Source organism: Giraffa tippelskirchi, chromosome 10 (genome assembly GCF_054371585.1).
Source record: "Giraffa tippelskirchi isolate mGirTip1 chromosome 10, T2T-mGirTip1v1.2.pri, whole genome shotgun sequence".
In the NCBI taxonomy this organism is placed as follows: Eukaryota; Metazoa; Chordata; class Mammalia; order Artiodactyla; family Giraffidae; genus Giraffa; species Giraffa tippelskirchi.
The window spans coordinates 102,834,352-102,854,168 of NC_137284.1; the positions used below are offsets into that span (position 1 = coordinate 102,834,352).

At 38.0% G+C, this 19,817-nt stretch overlaps 1 protein-coding gene and 1 long non-coding RNA gene across 18 annotated transcripts in view; both read left to right on the top strand.

The window, feature by feature from the left end:
* Positions 1 to 19,817, top strand: part of IMMP2L (inner mitochondrial membrane peptidase subunit 2) — a 917,103-nt gene that overhangs the window by 238,720 nt on the left and 658,566 nt on the right. The window lies entirely within an intron of this gene.
* Positions 13,927 to 17,815, top strand: LOC145524606 (uncharacterized). The gene is made up of 2 exons (XR_014067708.1): positions 13,927 to 14,377; positions 16,749 to 17,815. It is a non-coding gene; the product is annotated as an uncharacterized LOC145524606 (long non-coding RNA).

The window sequence follows — 19,817 nt, forward strand, 5'->3', positions numbered from 1 at the left end:
AGGATCCTCCTGATCAAACCCACGTCTCCTGCATTGGCAGGTGATTTCTTTACTGCTGAGCTACCAAGGAAGCCCCTGGATTAGATTAAACAGAGCTTAACTATGAAGCCGGGGTTGGATTTATTTGGGGGGGTAAGCTGCGTTATGTATGCAGATAACCTGACAACATTCCCCAACCCCCAAAAATATCCATTTAAATTTTTAAGAAACCCAAGAGCCTCAGAAATACTTTAAAAATCAAAGTCTTTTTTTTTTTTTTTTTAGAAATGCATTATGTCCAGAATCCCTCTGAAAATATTTAAATTAATCTTTGATACTTGAAAAGCAATATTTATTTACGAGTGATAACCCTGAAAGGGCTAGTTAGAGATCAGATTGCCCTGGGCAATGCAGAGGAGTAGGCATATGTTGTCTTTGACCTTTCCCTATTTTATCTTTCAGTATGTGTCCCTTTTCACTACTTCTTTCCACTTCTCTTCTTTAAGTATTTATTGAATGTTTATTGTGTGTCAGTCCTGTGCTTTGTGCAATGAAGTATGAATTATTATTGTTTCTGCCATCAAGGTCTCTCATAGGCTAGTGGAGACGTCAGATAAATTTTTGGTCAAGTATTTTAAGTACTGTAATACAAATAGAAGCAAGATGCTAAGGAAATACTTGTGTTCTATGTTCCTGTCACTTGTCAAGGCTAGTTCTCTGTTTCTTACCCTGTTGTTTGGACTTCCCTCTGCCTAACTGCCCAAATTTTCCATAGCAAGAAGTTAATATAAGGTTTCAGGCAGAACTATCAATTGCAATTGGAGAGGGCCACTTTCCTGGTTGGCAGAATAAAACAGGCTATGATAGCATCACAAATGATTGCCTTTTATTATGATATAAAAAAGTCAGTGCTGCACTGAGGGATGGCGACCTTTCAAGCAATAACAATTGATTCTTAATTTTTCTGTTGGTGGGATTTGCCACTATACTTAAAAATATTTTCCTTTTAGTTTGCTTTGGGCAACTTCTAGTTTGTCTAGTGATTATGTATAAAAGAATATGGAAAAATTTAAATGATAACTTGAGCAACATTTTGAAGAGTTAGATTTGCTGTAAGAGGATTGTGACAGAATAGGTAAATGAAAAATAGAATATACATCACAGCCTAATTCACATTCTTTTTACTGGTTACATTTACATTCTACCTGTCTTGATCTTTTGTTTGGAAGAGTCTATAGGGTGATTTTATTAATCTCAACAGAGAAATAGAATTATTTAAGTGGTCAGTGAAAATACATTGAGCTTAACTGACAGATTGATTAGAAGCTGGGGAACTTACAAAAGGAAAGATGAGAAGAGCTGAGCTTTTCTTAGGCTATGCATATGTAGGACAAGTGAGGATTAATTCAGTTTATTGCACCTTTAGTTCTGTTTTCTTTTACTTGAACAGCTGACTACTCTTTCATCCCTTCAGTGTTATCTTCTCTCATCAGTCCTCCACTCCTCTGGCAGTTATCTTTCTAGAATGCAAATCAGATCTGACAGTCAGTTCAGTTCCATTCAATTCAGTCACTCAGTCGTGTCCGACCATGGACTGCAGCATGCCAGGCCTCCCTGTCCATCGCCAACTCCCAGAGTTTACTCAGACTCATGTCCATTGAGTTGGTGATGCTATCCAACCATCTCATCCTCTGTCATCCCCTTCTACTTCCACCTCAATCTTTCCCAACATCTTTGCAAATAAGTCAGTTCTTCACATCAGGTGGCCAAAGTACTGGAGTTTCAGCTTCAGCATCAGTCCTTACAATGAATATTCAGGACTGATTTCCTTTAGGACGGACTGGTTGGATCTCCTTGCAGTCCAAGGGACTCTCAAGAGTCTTCTCCAATACCACAGTTCAAAAGCATCAATTTTTCGGCACTCAACTTTCTTTATAGTCCAAATCTTATATACATGACTACTGGAAAAACCATAGCTTTGACTAGATGGACCTTTGTTGCCAAAGTAATGTCTCTGCTTTTCAATATGCTGTCTAGGTTGGCCATAACTTTTCTTCCAAGGAGCAAGCCTCTTTTAATTTCATGGCTGCAGTCATCATCTGCAGTGATTTTGGAGCCACCCAAAATAGTCTGCCATTGTTTTCCTCATCTATTTGTGATGAAGTGATGGGACCAGATGTCATGATCTTAGTTTTCTGAATGTTGAGCTTTAAGCCAACTTTTTCATGCTCCTCTTTCACTTTCATCAAGAGGCTCTTTAGTTCTTTTTCACTTTCTGCCATAAGGATGGTGTCATCTGCATATCTGAGGTTATTGATATTTCTCCCGGCAGTCTTGATTCCAGCTTGTGCTTCATCCAGCCCAGCATTTCTTATGATGTACTCTGCATATAAGTTAAATAAGCAGGGTGACAATATATAGCCTTGACATATCAGCCAGATCTGACAATGCTGCTGCTGCTGCTGCTGCTGCTGCTGCTGCGTCGCTTCAGTCGTGTCCGACTCTGTGCGACCCCATAGACGGCAGTCCACCAGGCTCCCCCGTCCCTGGGATTCTCCAGGCAAGAATACTGGAGTGGGGTGCCATTTCTTTCTCCAGTGCAAGAAAGGGAAAAGTGAAAGTGAAGTCGCTCAGTCATGTCCAACTCTTAGCGACCCCATGGATTGCAGCCTACCAGGCTCCTCTGTCCATGGGATTTTCCAGGCAAGAGTACTGGAGTGGGGTGCCATTGCCTTCTCCGGATCTGACAATACTACTGTCTAAATCCCTAAAACACCATCTGATCAGCTGTAGGAGCTACAGAATCATACTTTGCTCACTGTAACCAGTTCAGCCTTTTTTTCTAGCATAAACCCTTCAACTCTCTCAGCTCCTCACTTGATATTGCAACCACATAAAATTCTGCCACTTTCCAGGCCTGCTTTGTCTTGTCTGTCTACCTCTGTACATACTCTCTTTCTGACCTGGAATACCCTTTTCTTGCTGTATTCTGCCCAAATTCTAATTTTTTTGCAAGAGTCACTTCTTTCCTGAAGCCTTCCTAGCCTCATCCGTTAGTCATGTTTCTCTTCTTTATCCCTGGTACACATTGACTAGTTCATATTATATAGTATTTTGTTTCTTTCCTCAGAGTATAGTAAAAACTCCTGTCATTGATTTTGCATATTTAGCACAATGTCAAGTGAAATAAATACAATAAATACTTGTTGAATATTAGGAAAGGTAAGATGGAATGAAACCAGCATTTTGAGTACCTCTTTGCTACTTGTTTTTCTGAACAATTTACCATTCAGATTACTTTTTATATGGTTAATGAAGGATAAAAATGGTCATACTTTAACCATTGCTGTTTGGTTTCCTGCCAGCTAGGGCTATCATCTCTCAACTCCATCCCTGCCCTATTCTACTCCATTGCAAAGATACAAAACTTACGAACCATGAATGCCAGACCCCATTGCTAAAGCAAGTTCTCTGTCAGGTACCATCAAAGGAAGGCAGTGGTGAAAGATGGGAGGGTGAGAGGAAAGAAGCAACTATTTATTTGCTTTTATTGGATGGGGTACTTCAACATGCAGCATCTCTGTCTGTACTTCTGTGGAGTAATATGGGTTCCACTGAACAATAACAGAACAGTCCCAGAGGCTACTGCGGCAGTGTTTCCAGGAGTTGAGCAATGATCTCAGGCTTGCAGGTCTCAGTCCAGGGTGGTAGTGCCCTGACTTTGATCTGAACCCCAGTTTTTGCTGTGTGCCTTTGGTTATGCTCCCTTCTCCCATTTTTTCTTCTAACCTGTTCAACATCTATATAATCAATTCCCTGATCTATGTTTGAAATACCTAGAATATTTTCATCCTAGTGAATAATAATAAAAAATGGTCTCAGAAAAGAGATTTCAAAGATGAAAATTTACTTAACTGATTGGGATTAAACACAGTAGGGTCTTACTCTCAACTGAGAAGTGCCCTGGCATACCCTGTTAGTTACTCAGATTATCAACCTTCTTACTGAAAGTATTCTCTAAAATCAAAGCTTTGGGAAATCAAATGGAAGTTTTAATTGACTATTATGATGGGGAAAATGTCTCCTGGGATTCTCAGGGGAGTTGGGTGCTTTTGACTGCATAGAAAAATTTTAGAAAGGAAATGATGAGTTGAGGGCTTTAAAGTCTCAATTCAGGTATGGTGAGAGAAACAGAGCTCCATGTTGGTCCACTAAGATTGTCTTCCTCATTGTTGCAGTTCTTCTGCAGCTGAAAGTAAGACCCCAAATTTGACCCTGAGATTTGTAGTATTACACATTAAGTTGAAGTCACAGCCTCCCAAGCTTAGTGATGTAAGATAAGAATTGATTAAGTAGACATGGGATCATGAGAATTGATATGAATATACTTAGATAGACTCAGATGAATCTGAGTTTTAAACCTTAGTTTTCTCTATGCTTCACTTGCAATTTCACCCATCCTTTATTGTGGAGCCAGCCCCTCCTTGTATCTCTGATGGGATTAATTTTCTCAGCTTAATTTCTCAGCTTAATTTTCTCAGCTTACAGCTTGAAGACTGTATAATGGCCTCTACCTTGCTAGGAAAAAATTGAGGGAGAGGAGTGGATGTATCCTGTGTGACCCACAAGTACTTCCTTTGTTGAGACATTGGGAAATGTATTAGTGAAGGGAGCACTCAAGTTCTGAAAAAATTATGGAATTTTCCCCTATGCTATGATAGCCTTGGAATATGTTATGTGGCACTATTGAAATGGAAAGAAATGAAAGTGTTAGTAGTCTCTCAGTTGTGTACAACTCTTTGCAACCCCCATGAACTGTAGTCTGCCAGGCTCCCCTGTCCATGGAATTCTCCAGGTAAGAGTACTGGAGTGGGTTGCCATTCTCTTCTCCAGGGAATCTTTCTGACCCAGCGATTGAACCCATATCTCCTGCATTGCAGGCAGATTCTTTACTGTCTGAGTTACCAGGGAAGTCCACTGAAATGGGCTCTCATTTAAATGGAATCATGACTTCACTGGTGGCTCAGACGTTAAAGCATCTGCCTAAAATGTGGGAGACTGGGGTTCAATCCCTGGGTTGGGAAGATCTCCTGGAGAAGGAAATGGCAACCCACTCCAGTATTCTTGCCTGGAATATCATCCCATGGACAGAGGAACCTGGTAGACTACAGTCCATGGGTTCGCAAAGAGTTGGACACGACTCGATGACTTCACTTTCACTTTAAATGGAATCATAGTCTCCTTTAGTGACAGAGCCTGTGTGTCTAGGTATAACTGTCAGAGGAAAAGTGGGTACAGTTACTGTAATGGGCAGAAGAGCCAAAGTGACAATCAGAATTTTGTGACCCCAGGGTTGTTATCATTAGTGGTGGCTAAACCTTTAAAGTATACATTTCAGTTCAGTTCAGTCGCTCAGTCGTGTCCGACTCTTTGCGACCTCATGAGCCGCAGCACGCCAGGCCTCCCTGTCCATCACCAACTCCTGGAGTTTAGTCAAACTCATGTCCATTGAGTCGGTGATGCCATCCAACCATTTCATCCTCTGTCGTCCCCTTCTCCTCCTGCCCCTAATCCTTCCCAGCACCAGGGTCTTTTCCAATGAGTCAGCACTTCGCATCAGGTGGCCAAAGTATTGGAGTTTCAGCTTCAACATCCGTCCTTCCAATGTACACCCAGGACTGATCTCCTTTAGGATGGACTGGTTGGATCTCCTTGTAGTCCAAGGGACTCTCAAGAGTCTTCTCCAACACCATAGTTCAAAAGCATCAATTCTTCAGCGCTCAGCTTTCTTCACAGTCTAACTCTCACATCCATACATAACCACTGGAAAAACCATAGCCTTGACTAGACAGACCTTTATTGGCAAAGTAATGTCTCTGCTTTTTAATATGCTGTCTAAGTTGGTCATAACTTTCTTTCCAAGGAGTAAGCGTTTTTTAATTTCATGGCTGCAGTCACCATCTGCAGTGATTTTGGAGCCCAGAAAAATAAAGTCAGCCACTGTTTCCACTGTTTGGCCATCTATCTGCCATGAAGTTACTTAGGGCATAGAAACTGTTGGGTCACATGACCAGAAACCTGAATTCATTCACCATCATGGAGCATCATGGTCTTTTAAATTTCCACACCTAAGCCAGTTCACAAGTCCACAATCCTTAACTAAGATAGGAGAGTTAGATACCTCTGCGAATAAGCTGTTGCTATTGCTATAAATGTATACTGAAGATCTTCCCTCAGGTTATTCCCAGCGGGATCTCAGTTATTTACCAGACTGATTGAACATTATAAAAAAGGATGTTCTCAGCTCTTTTAAGGATTACTAGACATAACCCTTATTTGAAGCTAATCTTATGAGGGAAACAAAACTACTATTGTTTCTAGGAAAATGACACATTGGAAAAATGGTGAACGGATGATGAATGTATTTCCCTGCTTCCCTCTCTAGGTTGAGTTCATCTCACTGTAGTTCCAGGGAGTCTGTGTATCTACCTTGTGGCCATTGTCCTAGTTGTTCAATGTTTACCCTGCAGAATACTATATTGTGTCTGACTCATAGAATGAAGGATATTGTGGGAGGGGGCCAGGTGAAAGTCCTGGAAATGTTCTCCCATCTAGCAGAGTAATCAAAAAGTACTGTGTCACAGGAATTGTAGAGATTGGAGCCATCATGAAATATGTGAGAAATTCAAAAATAGAGATTTTTTTTTTAAATCACATCCTCATTTTACTCACCTTCTTGGCTTGTGCAAAAGGAGAATGGGCCTTGAAAGTTGTTTTATTGTAAGTTTAATCCGGTTGTGCTTTCAACTGCACTACTGTTCCAGATGTGATCTTTTTTGGAGAACTAGTCATCCTCATCTCTAATCCTCAGTATACAGCGATTGATTTTACAAATCCTTCCCCTCCTTATATCTATCAGCCAGGATTACAAGAAGCTGTTTACATTCACCTGGCATGGAAAGCACTATACTGTCAGGGTTATAAACAATCTGCTATCATAATCTAGTACACCTTGAAGTTATTTTTAAAATGAGTAAGTAAGGGCAAAAGATTCATACTTTTCCCATTATTACTGTAAACTTTTAAACCAAAGAGCATTTCATAGCACCAATGAGAGGTGGAAGAGGAAGGTGTTTGTTAATGCTTAAAAAGCAGTATTTATTTGATGGGCTTCAGCTAGAATACTGGTTCTCTTGGGATTAAAAAGTAAGTAAAACTAAACAAAAACAAAAATTTACACAAAGTATAATTCTAATCTCCAGGATATCTTGCCTTCTTACTCTTTTTCTTGTTAGATTAAAAATCAGACATGGTTAACAGTTGTTTTTTTTTGTTTTTTTTTTTTGAGACATAGTAGAATCCTTTGCAATCTGAAGTCTGTGGATGTCACAATGTTTTTAAATCCAATAGATTGCATAGGATTATGCAAGTCAATTAAGTTGAAATATAGTCAACAAAATATTTTAAAATCTCCAGTATAGTAATGTATCTATAGTAATGATAAATAAAAATTAGTATTACTAATAAGTATTTCAGTTTTGGAATTAGTGATGAGTATAACAGTATTTCAAATTATCTCTGATTTCTATTGATCACAGTTAGTCTAATACTATCATCATTTTTTGTCTGCCTTCTTAACAGAGGGAAATTTAAACATTTAGTTAGATGTGAGTGAAAATAAACGTATGATTTCTTTTCCATCCAAATACACGGACCCTCCTCCCCCAATTCCCTCTGTTGAACTTTTTTGGTGGATGATGGAGGGCTACATGAATCTCACTTAAAGAATTTCTCTGAATAGGTTTATATGACACAATGGCTCTGAAAAAAATGAATATTTGTTATCTTTTGAATGTATTTGCTTAATCACATATTTTACTACAATGTTTCATTTACTTTGTAGAGAAATAAAATCATCTAACATAATGGAAAGAGGAGACTAAAATGAGTCTATGTGAATAAGTACTAACTTTTTGGTCAATGAATTACCACATAGTGAATTAACTCCTCTAATACATTAGAGGGTGCCTCATGGACCTTTTGAAGTAAAATTATTTTAAACTTAACGCTCTGTTTTCCTCTATGTTATCAACTGGTTCAAGCTCACGTAGTTGCAATGCTCGCTAGACTGACTGCATAGTATGTAAAATTTTTGTTTCCGAAAGATTGAGTTTTTTCAGTAATCTGCACTAATTGACTGGTGTGAAATCCTTACTAGAGTATTTACAGAAGTATTATTTGTTGTATATTGTTGGCTCACTCAAATAAAACTGCAAAAAATGAAAACAATTGCAATTTGCTCATTATAGTCACAAAATAATTTCTGCATCTTTTCCTTCTTTCTCCACATTTTCAGTCCCAAATTATGACCGTTTAACTAGCATTTGAAAAATTATTATGTTTATTGGATTATTTGCAGGTGGGGCTCTGGGCTTTGGTCTACAAATCAGTGGTTAATTTAATGATGCACTAGTTTATATTTAGCAAAATGAAGCATAACAAGCTCAGCTGAAAAAATGATTCTTGTTTTAACCAGTGATCTTCACACAGCTGTTTAAATACCATATTGTACTTGTTTTTTTCCTCTTTCCTTATTTAGGATGGCACATGGTACTTGTGTAATCTTTGCTTATTTTAAGCCAGCATAAAAGAATGGCTCTTGGCAAATTGGAGGCAATTTGCAAAACTAAGGGATATTCTTATGAATTCAGGCCAAGTTAAATTATTATTGAAGAATACATCTTTTTCCCCAAAATCTCTCCTGAGACTCTTTTTCATTATAATGTTATATTTCAAAGTTTATGACAGAGGAATATTTTTTCAATTGTTCCACATAATTTTCTTTCTTTTGTATGATGATACCATTAAAATAAGATTGGCCAGGAAGAGTCCAATTTTTTAAAATTGTAATGGTGCCCTTTTTGTGTTATCAATTTTATGTTTTTTTGTCTAGAAGTAACTGTGGCTCTTTGTATACAGATGTAAATGATGACTCAAAACATAACATAACAGAACATAACGTAGATGGAAATTTAAAATAATTTTCTATGACTGTTTTCTTTTTCTTTTTCTTTTTTTTCCACTACTGGCTCATCCTCACTGCTTGTTGGATCCAGCCCCCAACTACTACACCACCACTAAAAATCAGTTCCTTTCCTGTGACATCTGTATGATGTGTACCAAATGATGCTTTCTCATAAGATTTCCTTATTTTGTTTGCCCTTATTTTTTATGTAACTTCCATTTTTTCATGAAATGTGTCGTATTTTCCAAGGTTCCATTTTTTCACAGTATCTTGTGAAGTAGGACACTGTGCCATGTCTACATCTTATATCTGCCTTTTTATGTGAAACTCTTTGCTGTGTATTTACTGACTTAAACATATGATCTTGTAGACAGTGATCACAACTGAGGTTGGAAAGACAAGGAATAGAGATACAGAACGTAGTTACAACTTAGAAGACTGTGTTGATGTACACCAGTGTAATTGTTCTACTTAGTAAAACAACTCAGTCCCCATTTCTGTTTCTTAGAATGTTTGGTATTGCTTAAAATGTTCAAGTATATTCTATATATTTCTTCTGGAGTCTCTGGATATCAGATCTGATTTTGATTGGTTGTACTCTTTTTTATTTGCTGAAAAGTAAAGAATCCGCCTACAGTGCAGGAGACCCAGGTTCCATCCCTGGGTTGGGACAATCCCCTGGGGAAGAGAATGGCTACCCACTTCAGTATTCTTGCCTGGAGAATTCCATGGGCAGAGGAGCCTGGCAGACTACAGTCTGTGGATTGCAAAGAGTCAGACACAAATGAGCAACTAATACTTTCACTCTTCACTTGTCTTATTACTAGATTTAGATCTAACAGCTAGAAACACTGTCCCAAGAACTGATATACCAATAAAAGTTGTACTGCTCTGGGTTTTTAAAGGAAGTTAGAAATGCAATGAGAACATGTAGGAAATAGCTGTAAGAAATGAATTTGTCAAAGAGTAAAGGTAAGCTGTGTAAATTATGAGAGTGGGTAAAACTTAAGAGACTTGTGACTTGATAGTTATTTTTTAATTAATAAACAATATTTTATGTATAGTTATATTTTATAGTAATGTTCCTACCAAGTTAGACTTTATGTATAGTGTGTATAACTTGAGAAAATGAGTATTACTCTGGGGCCTTCTATATTTTTACCTTCTGTGAGGTAGATAATTAAAGCTTTTCCTAAGTGATTTTTCTTTTTTTTAAACAGAATATGGCATATATGAACATGTTTTGGGTAACATTAAGGATTAAAATACTAAAGTGAATTTAGAAAGAATGGAACCAAAGATCAAAACTCAGTGACCAAAAGTAAAAGTAAATGCTGTTGAAATCAGAATAAAACACCAAATAGTAACATATATGATATAGCTCTCAGCCAAATAAACAAATGTTTAAAAATATTAAACTCTTTAAATTGTGAGATATATCAATAAAATACTTTTTTATGGTTAAACATTATAATGTATTAAGTTTTTGTAACATAGTTTAAGATGATGAGTATATGCTATTTCTTTTTCTTTTTTGAGTTTTCCATCTTATTCACATGTGAAAAATGGACTGAAATGATAAACTAAGAACTAAATGAACAATGTTTTTAAAAAAATACTTCTTACAATTAATCAGTTCTTTAAATACCAGAAAAGCTCTTTTAATAATGAGTGATCAATTCCATGAACATATATTTTGAAAGTATAATGCTAATGTATACTGATAATTCATACAATTTTTCCTTCCATCTTGCTGAAGGTAGCAAGCTTGTAATCCTGCTAACTTCATTTTCATTAATTCAGCCTGAGGGATAAAAGTTAGACATCAGCAAATTGGTGGAGTAAATTGGTCCAGAGCTTTGATCATTACTCCCTGAAATAAAAGTTGGAAGCGTTCAACATCCAATGTGACTATTGTTTAGCACAGGGGTTTCCAGCCTCCAGGATCTAATGCCTGATGATCTGAGGTGGAGCTGATGCAATAATAATAGAAATAATGTACGCAATAAATAAAATATACTTGAATCATCCCCAAATTGCTCCCCCCACCTCAGTCCATGGAAAATTGTATTCTGTGAAATCAGAGACCACTGATTAAAGGCATAGTCTAAAAAAAATAGCCGGATGATTGTGAGTTCCACTTAACCATGGAAGACTTATAGCAAAAGGGTGATAGACTGTATTTTGCTTGCCTTTTTCTTTCCATTTGCTTTCATGAGATTGTAGATTCTGATCTTATTGAGCCACCTTAAAACTAAATTAGTAACAGACTTTGGCAGTTAATTGTGCTTTGTCCAGTTCCCCAAAATTCACATCAAAATCACTTCAAACAACTGAGAAATCATGCATGCTAAGTCGCTTCAGTCATGTCTGACTCTGTGTGACCCTATGAACTACAGTCTTCCAGGCTCCTCTGTCCATGGGATTCTCCAGGCAAGAGTACTGGAGTGGATTGCCATTGCCATCCTTCAGGGGGTCTTTCTGACCCAGGGATCGAACCCACAGTACAAACATGTACTGTGTACAGGGTACAGTATTGGCTTTTGAAGGATATGTAGGAGTTCAGCATGTAGAAGAGAGGGAAAGGGAGCCTTGTGCCATTATGTGAACTGGTTTAAGAGATGTTAAAAGAATTTTAAGTAGAATATTAATACCAATTTGTGATCTGATAGATTCTCTGAAGATGGAGTCATATGGACTATGGAGTCATACGGGGTCTCTGAATATGGAGTACCTGAAATTGCCTCTGAAAATTTTAGATCAATTATTATAACTACATTTCAGTCCCTTTGCTAGTTTGGGTACAAAGACGAGTCAAGTATATTTTTTGCCTTCTCCCAACTCTCATGTTGAATTGGGAAAGATAAATAATGCAAAACAAACCACAGCTCAGTGTGGTAAGTGCTGCAGTACTGTTAGAAACAAAGTCCTGTGGGACAATTCTAGGTCACTTACCTTTTCTTTTTGTAAATTTGCTTCTCTCAATGGGTATTTTAAATGTCTTTTCATCACTGAAAATCAACATCGTTGAAGTAAAATTATATAAAATCCAATGCACCCTTTTAAAAAAAGAGGTGAAAGATATGTAAGAATATTTTTGCTGGCGAAGAATGGGTGATGTAATGTTATTCTTTGTAAGGAAAAGATTTGAATTTGGTAAGGCCCAAATTTGGCTTCCTCTGCTTAGATTTTTTATAACATTGAAAGTAGGCCTGTATTTCAGAAACAGGCCTTTTGCTTAGAAGGAAGTTTGGGGGCATTGAATTGAAGGATACTTTGTAGCAAGAATAGCAATCTCTGTAATTTTTACTGAGAGGAATAAAATAAAAAGTTCTATTTTTTATGCTAGTTTTAAAACAGTAAAGGGAAAAATATTTTAAAAAGGTGTGTCAATTATGAAAAGACATTAGTTCTAGGAGTATCAAAGGAATCAACAATAGAACACTTTCAGGTTTTCCAAATCATTAGGTAGGCCGAAGATTAAATGTAGTATTTGTCTATATATGCCTCTTCATGTATGCGATCCCTGTAATTGAGTTATACTCCAGAGATTGGCTTTGCCACATTATTTTATCAGAAGAGCCCATCTTTATAGCACCTGTAGTCTCTTCTCTGAATTAAAGAGGAAGAAACTCCATCCCAGTATCATCAATATGATTCCCTATAGAAAAATGAGAAGATTTTAAATCCTTCTAAAAATGTGTTCATGCTAATGCCAGTCAAGTCAGATCTGTGCTGCTGCCGCCGCCGCCGCCGCCGCCGCCGCCGCCGCCGCCGCCGCCGCCGCCGCCGCCGCTGCTGCTGCTAAGTCGCTTTAGTCGTGTCCGACTCTGCGACCCCATAGACGGCAGTCCACCAGGCTCCACCGTCCCTGGGATTCTTCAGGCAAGAATACTGGAGTGGGTTGCCATTTCCTTCTCCAATGCATGAAAGTGAAAAGTGAAAGTGAAGTCTCTCAGTCATGTCCAACTCTTCACTACCCCTTGGACTGCAGCCTACCAGGCTCCTCTGTCCATGGGATTTTCCAGGCAAGAGTACTGGAGTGGGGTGCCATTGCCTTCTCCGCAGATCTGTGCTAGAATTTTTAAATGATTGTTTCGTATTCAAATTATAGACATGCACTTTGAAAAATTTTGGAATGTTAAATAAAATGAAGAAGAAAAAGAAAAGATAGTCACTACATGCATTTTGATCTAAGTCAGTTTCATTAATTAAATAAGAGTATCAATCCATGAAAATTGGCATACTCTTTTATTATACTTCATGATATTTAGAGATCTATTTCAGCTTTATTGACTATGCTAAAGCCTTTGACTGTGTGGATCACAATAAATTGTGGAAAATTCTTAAAGCGATGGGAATAGCAGACCACCTGACCTGCCTCTTTAGAAACCTGTGTTCAGGTCAGGAAGCAACAGTTAGAACTCAACATGGAACAACAGACTGGTTCCAAATAGGAAAAGGAGTACATTAAGGCTGTATATTGTCACTCTGCTTATTTAACTTATATGCAGAGTACATCATGAGAAATGCTGCGCTGGAAGAAGCACAAGCTGGTATCAAGATTGCCAGGAGAAATATCAGTAACCTCAGATATGCAGATGATACCACCCTTATGGCAGAAAGTGAAGAAGAACTAAAGAGCCTCTTGATGAAAATGAAAGAGGAGAGTGGGAAAAAAAAAAAAAAGAAAGAGGAGCATGAAAAAGTTGGCTTAAAGCTCAACATTCAGAAAACTAAGATCATGGCATCCGGTCCCATCACTTCATGGCAAATAGATGGGGAAACAGTGGAAACAGTGTCAGACTGTATTTTTCTGGGCTCCAAAATCCCCGCAGATGATGATTGCAGCCATGAAATTAAAAGACACTTACTCCTTGGAAGGAAAGTTATGACCAATTTAGACAGCATATTAAAAAGCAGAGACATTACTTTGCCAACAAAGGTCAATCTAGTCAAGGCTATGGTTTTTCCAGTAGGCATGTATGGATGTGAGAGTTGGACTGTGAAGAAAGCTGAGTGCTGAAGAATTGATGCTTTTGAACTGTGGTGTTGGAGAAGACTCTTGAGAGTCCCTTGGACTGCAAGGAGATCCACCCAGTCCATCCTAAAGGAGATCAGTCCTGGGTTTTCATTGGAAGGACTGATGTTGAAGCTGAAACTCTAATACTTTGGCCACCTGATGCGAAGAGCTGACTCATTGGAAAAGACCCTGATGCTGGGAAAGATTGAGGGCAGGAGGAGAAAGGGATGACAGAGGATGAAATGGTTGGATGGCATCACCGACTCAATGGACACGAGTTTGGGTAAACTCTGGGAGTTGGTGATAGACAGGGACGCCTGGCATGCCTGCGGTTCATGGGGTTTCAAAGAGTCGGACACGACTGAGCAGCTGAACTGAGCTGAAATGATGCCCGAAAGTTTTGATGCTTGTAGAAGGTATCTACTATCCTCTTTCCTATCTTACTCTTTCTTTCACCACTTTTCCCCAGAAGCTGCTTCATAAATTCTCAAGTACCTTTTGTATAAAACATTGCAGGTGGACACCAATGGAATGGAGACCTCATCCAGGGTAGTGGCAGTCTTAGGAGGCTATTGTTTCATGGACCTAGTTCTCAGCTTTGTCCTGAAAGTTGATGCTTCAGTGTCTGCAAGTTCGTCAGTCTTTATGAGCTATATCCACCGAATAAATTAGTAAACATGCATTTAATAATTTTAAAATTAATTTGTCATTCTAGTTTAACCCTAAGGGCGTGGGTTTTTTAAAGACCTGAAATTATTTTATACGGTTCTAAGTTGCTGCCAAAATACCAATTCTTTTCCAATAATCTGTCCCTCTTCTTTGTTTAATCATACTCTGATTTTTTTTTTTTTCCATAACCAACTTCCCACTCCCCTTCTCTCCCACCCTGCCCTCTCTGGAGACCCCATTTCATAGCACAACTGAGGAAAACAACCTCCCAGAGTAGAACAATTTTTTTTTGTTGTATTCTTATAGTTGTCATGGAGTTTTCTCTTCTACTTCCTTTCACAGCTAACATCTGCAATATAAAGACACCTCTTTCCTCAACAGAAGACTCTCTCTTAGTCATACTTTCAAACTCTTATTTCTGGGGCTTTCCTTTTATGGATGTCATGTAGATCATTGTTCTTAGATTACTTTTTTTTTTTTTAAGGAAAAATAGGAAGGGTCATGTTTAAGCTTTTTTATATGGTCCTTCTCTCATGCTTTTTAAAGTTACATGTACATTATTTTGATTTTGGATATTGATGGCCAGATAGTTTGTTCTACTGTTTCCTGATCTTTTTTTCCAAAAATATACATGTATCCTTTATATATTATACTGTAAAATATTGAATAAAGTATGCATTTAAAATTTATACATCTATGCACAAGTGTATGTGTGTGTATATATGCGTTTGTGTATGTATATAAAGGTATATGTATTTTGGCTCACAATATGCAAATGACTGAACATTACATTTTGATTCTTCCCAATTTATTCTCAGGGCCTGAATTTCATTTCTATTTGTGACACAATATGTCCTCTGTCCATGGAATTCTCCAGGCAAGGATACTGGAGTGGGTTGTCATTCTCTTCTCCAGAGTGTTTTTCTCTTTCTCCACCCTACCACCCTGAGTATGTTTTTGCTTTGGAAAAAGCTATCTCCATAAATTCTGTGGCATTTATTTTCTGTAATAGCTTTAGCTGCACATTTTATTTGGACATTGATTTCTCATCATATGACAGAAATGGCAAGGTTAGCATTTCAGGAGAGCTCCTCTCCTGTTAACAATATCTTCATCCTCTCATTAGTTTAATTCATGATAATATCCAGACAAGCTTTGACCATTAAATCCTTTTAGGCAGCTGCTGCTGCTGCTGCTGCTGCTAAGTCGCTTCAGTCGTGTCCGACTCTGTGCGACCCCATAGACGGCAGCCCATCAGGCTCCGCCGTCCTTGGGATTCCCCAGGCAAGAATACTGGAGTGGATTGCCATTTCCTTCTCCAGTGCATGAAAGGGAAAAGTGAAAGTGAAGTCGCTCAGCCGTGTCCGACTCTTAGCGACCCCATGGACTGTAGCCTACCAGGCTCCTCCGTCCATGGGATTTTCCAGGCAAGAGTACTGGAGTGGGGTGCCATTGCCTTCTCCGTTTTAGGCAGCAGAGTTTCCCAAAGGCCATTCTTTGTTTTTGAATAACAAGTTTCTTCAATTCATTTTAATATATGAAGTTAATACTGTATGGGAATTCATTTTCTTCCTGATGCAATGAACTTTCCATTAATGTCTGAGGTTAACTTTTAAGTTTTTTTTTTTTCTTACATAGCTGCTTATTAGAGTATCCAACAGAATGTTTTATTCTCTTCTGACTAAATCTGTTTTGGGGGGGGATTGTGGTTTTTATAGCTGTTCCCTCACCCCTATTCCTTCTATCACACCTTTTTCCTTTATTGCATGGAAAATGATGAGGCCTCGTCAAAAGCCATTTATGAGGAACCCTTGGGAAGGTGCTGAGATTGATTTATTGTGAGTACTCTTGCCTGGAAAATCCCATGGACGGAGGAGCCTGGTAGGCTACAGTCCATGGGGTCGCGAAGAGTCGGACACGACTGAGCGACTTCACTTTCACTTTTCCCTTTCATGCACTGGAGAGGGAAATGGCAACCCACTCCAGTATTCTTGCCTGGAGAATCCCAGGGATGGGGGAGCCTGGTGGGCTGCCGTCTATGGGGTCGCACAGAGTCGGACATGACTGAAGTGACTTAGCAGCACTTTTTAAAAAAATTCTCAGATTTGAGAAGCCCATATCTTTGGGAAGCTTAATATTCAAAAACTGTCTACCCAGATCTGAAAGATTGCTTTTGTTATGCCATTATTATTTCTGACACAGGGATCAAGTATAGTTGTAAAGAACAGGAGAATCAAATGTAAGTTATTTCTTCCCCAAATTAGAAAGGAGTCTCATAGAATAAAATACAGGATATCCTAACTTTGCATAGTCACAATCATAGAATTGAAATCCCCAAGCACTTTCTAGAGATAAGGAAAGACATTGCAGAAATAAATAATAGATATTGGCTGCTTCCAAACAGTGAGTATGTGCAAGTACATAGAGGTTTGCTTTACGAAGCTGAGCTTTTTAATTTTTTCAGCCAGAGATTCTTTGCTGTGAATCTGTGTCATTTCTGTTGAAGGAAAGATTGAGGACATATTCATACTTCAGGTTGCTAATATTTACGGAAGTAATTTATAAATAGTAAATGTTTTAATTTTTCAGATTTCTATAGTTTGCTTAAGGGAGAAAAAGCAGTACTTTGAGGATGCTTAGTGAGGAGCAGAGCAAGGCAATCAAAGCAGAAAATGTTTACTTAGAAATGCATTTGGGCTTTTTAAAGTTTATGTCTGGTTTCAAATTTTGAAGCTGGTTTCAAAAGTTGAATTGTTTCAGATTTCCAAATGATGTTTATATAAGGACATCTTTAGAAGACAGTATAGTCAGCTCTCTTAAGGTTGTTAAGATCCAATTAAGTTTGAAGGGGAAATTTAGTGAATGCTTTATCTGGGGTTTAGGTCACTGGAGTCGAGTGAAAAGCTAGAGATGTGGCAGCCCTGTAATTATCCCACAAGTGAGTCACACTGAAGAAATTCTCTTAAAATTTGTTCTGTGTCATACCCTTTCCTGAGATAGCAATATTTTTCCTTGGAACTAGAACTAGAAGTAATCAAATAAAAGGTGCTAAGTAATAAAGATTTTGGCAATTGTCATAATCTCTATCAGAGAAGCCATACAGAAAAAAAAAACAAAAACAGTCTTTAATTCACTTCTTTTTTTAGTATCATGACTAAGCGCATAAACAGCCTGAGCTGAATCTTTGCACTGCCGTTTCAAATGAAGGGTAACCTTGGTTAGATAGTCAATGTGTCTGTGCCTTAGTTTTCTCACTTATAAAATGAGGACAATAATAACACCTTCTAGGATATTGTCAGAACTGAATGACCATATGTACATATGGGTTTTTAAGGGAGGTGGTAAGTTAAGAACTGATGACAAAAAAAAAAAATATGATGAAAATTTGGGGAAGAGCATTCTGGTAAAGTTTCTAAGATGTACTCAGAAAACAAAGAGCAGACCGATGGTGGAGTGAATAGCAGCCTGGGCATGAGCAATATAAGGTACAAAGTGAAAAGCTGCATGGGATCTGGTTTTGTAAGGTTCTGTGAGTCTAGATAAGGACTTAGGATTTCATTTTTCTGTGCAACAGGGAGCTCTTGGAAATTTGGTTTTTAAGTAGAAGACTGGCATGACCTATTTTTTTTATAACTATTTTCATTAAGTCTTACTATAACCAGAACAGTGACACATAACTAAGTGGTACTGAATATGGACCCAAGAAAAAGACCCGCAGAGAATTTTGACAAATTGAACTTAACAAAAGGGCAAAAGCAACTCAATGGGGGAAGGATAACCATTTCAACAAATGATAATGGGGCAACTGGCCATTCACAGATAAAATAATGAAATTGACTTGAAACTCATAGTGTAAATAAAGTTAACTCCAAAAGAATCACTTGCACTTAAATGACAGACATAAAAGTAAAAGAGTTTTAGAAAAAATAACAGGATGAGATTTTTATGATCTAGGGCTAGATAAAGAGTTACTAGGCTGTATTACCAAAAGCACAATCCACAGAAGGATAAGTCAATAAATTTGATCTCATTTGTTCTATGAAAGACCTGTATAAGAGAATAAAAAGATAAGTTATAGACTAGGAGAAAATTTTTACAAGAGACTTAACTTGGCAAAAAAACTGGTGTCTAAAGTATGTAAATAACTCAAAATGTAGCTTATAAACCAAGCAGTCCAATTAGGAAATGGGCAAAAAACTTGAAGAAACATTTCATCACAGAGCAAATAAATACTTGAAAAGAGGTGCTTTTCTCTAATGGCATCATTTTCCATTAGGGAAAAGTAAATTATTGATAAAACCACAGTAAGTTAATACTGTACACCTGTCGCAATGACTGAATTACAAAAGAACACCAAATACCACTGAGGATGTGAGGAAACTGCATCCCTCACACATTGCTGGGGAGGAATATAAACTGTTGCAGCCGCTCTGGAAACAGTGCAGTGATTTCTTATGACTCTAAACAGCAGTTACTGTATGACCCAGCAAAAGCACTCTTAGACATTAATCCCAGGGAAAATGACAACTTATGTTCATACGGAAACCTGTACATGAATGTCCCAGCCCAAACTGGAAATAGTCCGGGTATTCTTCAAAGGTGAAGTGTTAAATGATGACACATGTGTACCATGGAATCCTATTCAGCAACAAAAATGAATGATACATGAAACAACTGGGCTGAGTCTTCAGGCAGTTATTCTGAGTGAAAGAAACCAATCCCCAAAGGTCACATATCGAATGATTCCATTTATAGAACTGTCTTGAAAAGACAGAGGTAGGAAGTGGAGAACATTAATGGTTGCCAGGGGTCAGTACCAGGGGTTGGGGGTAGGAAGAGGAAGGAGGTGATTATGTCTGTGAATGGAGAACAGGAGGGATCCATGTAGCAGTGGAATCCTGCTATATCTTGTCTGTATCAGTGTGAGCTTCTTGGTTGTAAATTTGTGCTACAGTTGTGAATTTGTGCTACAGTTTATGAATTTGAGCTAGTTTTGTTAAGTGCTTCCCTGGTGGTTCAGATGGTAAAGTATCTACCTACAGTGCAGGAGACTTGCGTTCGACCCCTGGAAGAGGAAATGACAACCCACTCCAGCATCCTTGCCTGGAGAATTCCATAGAC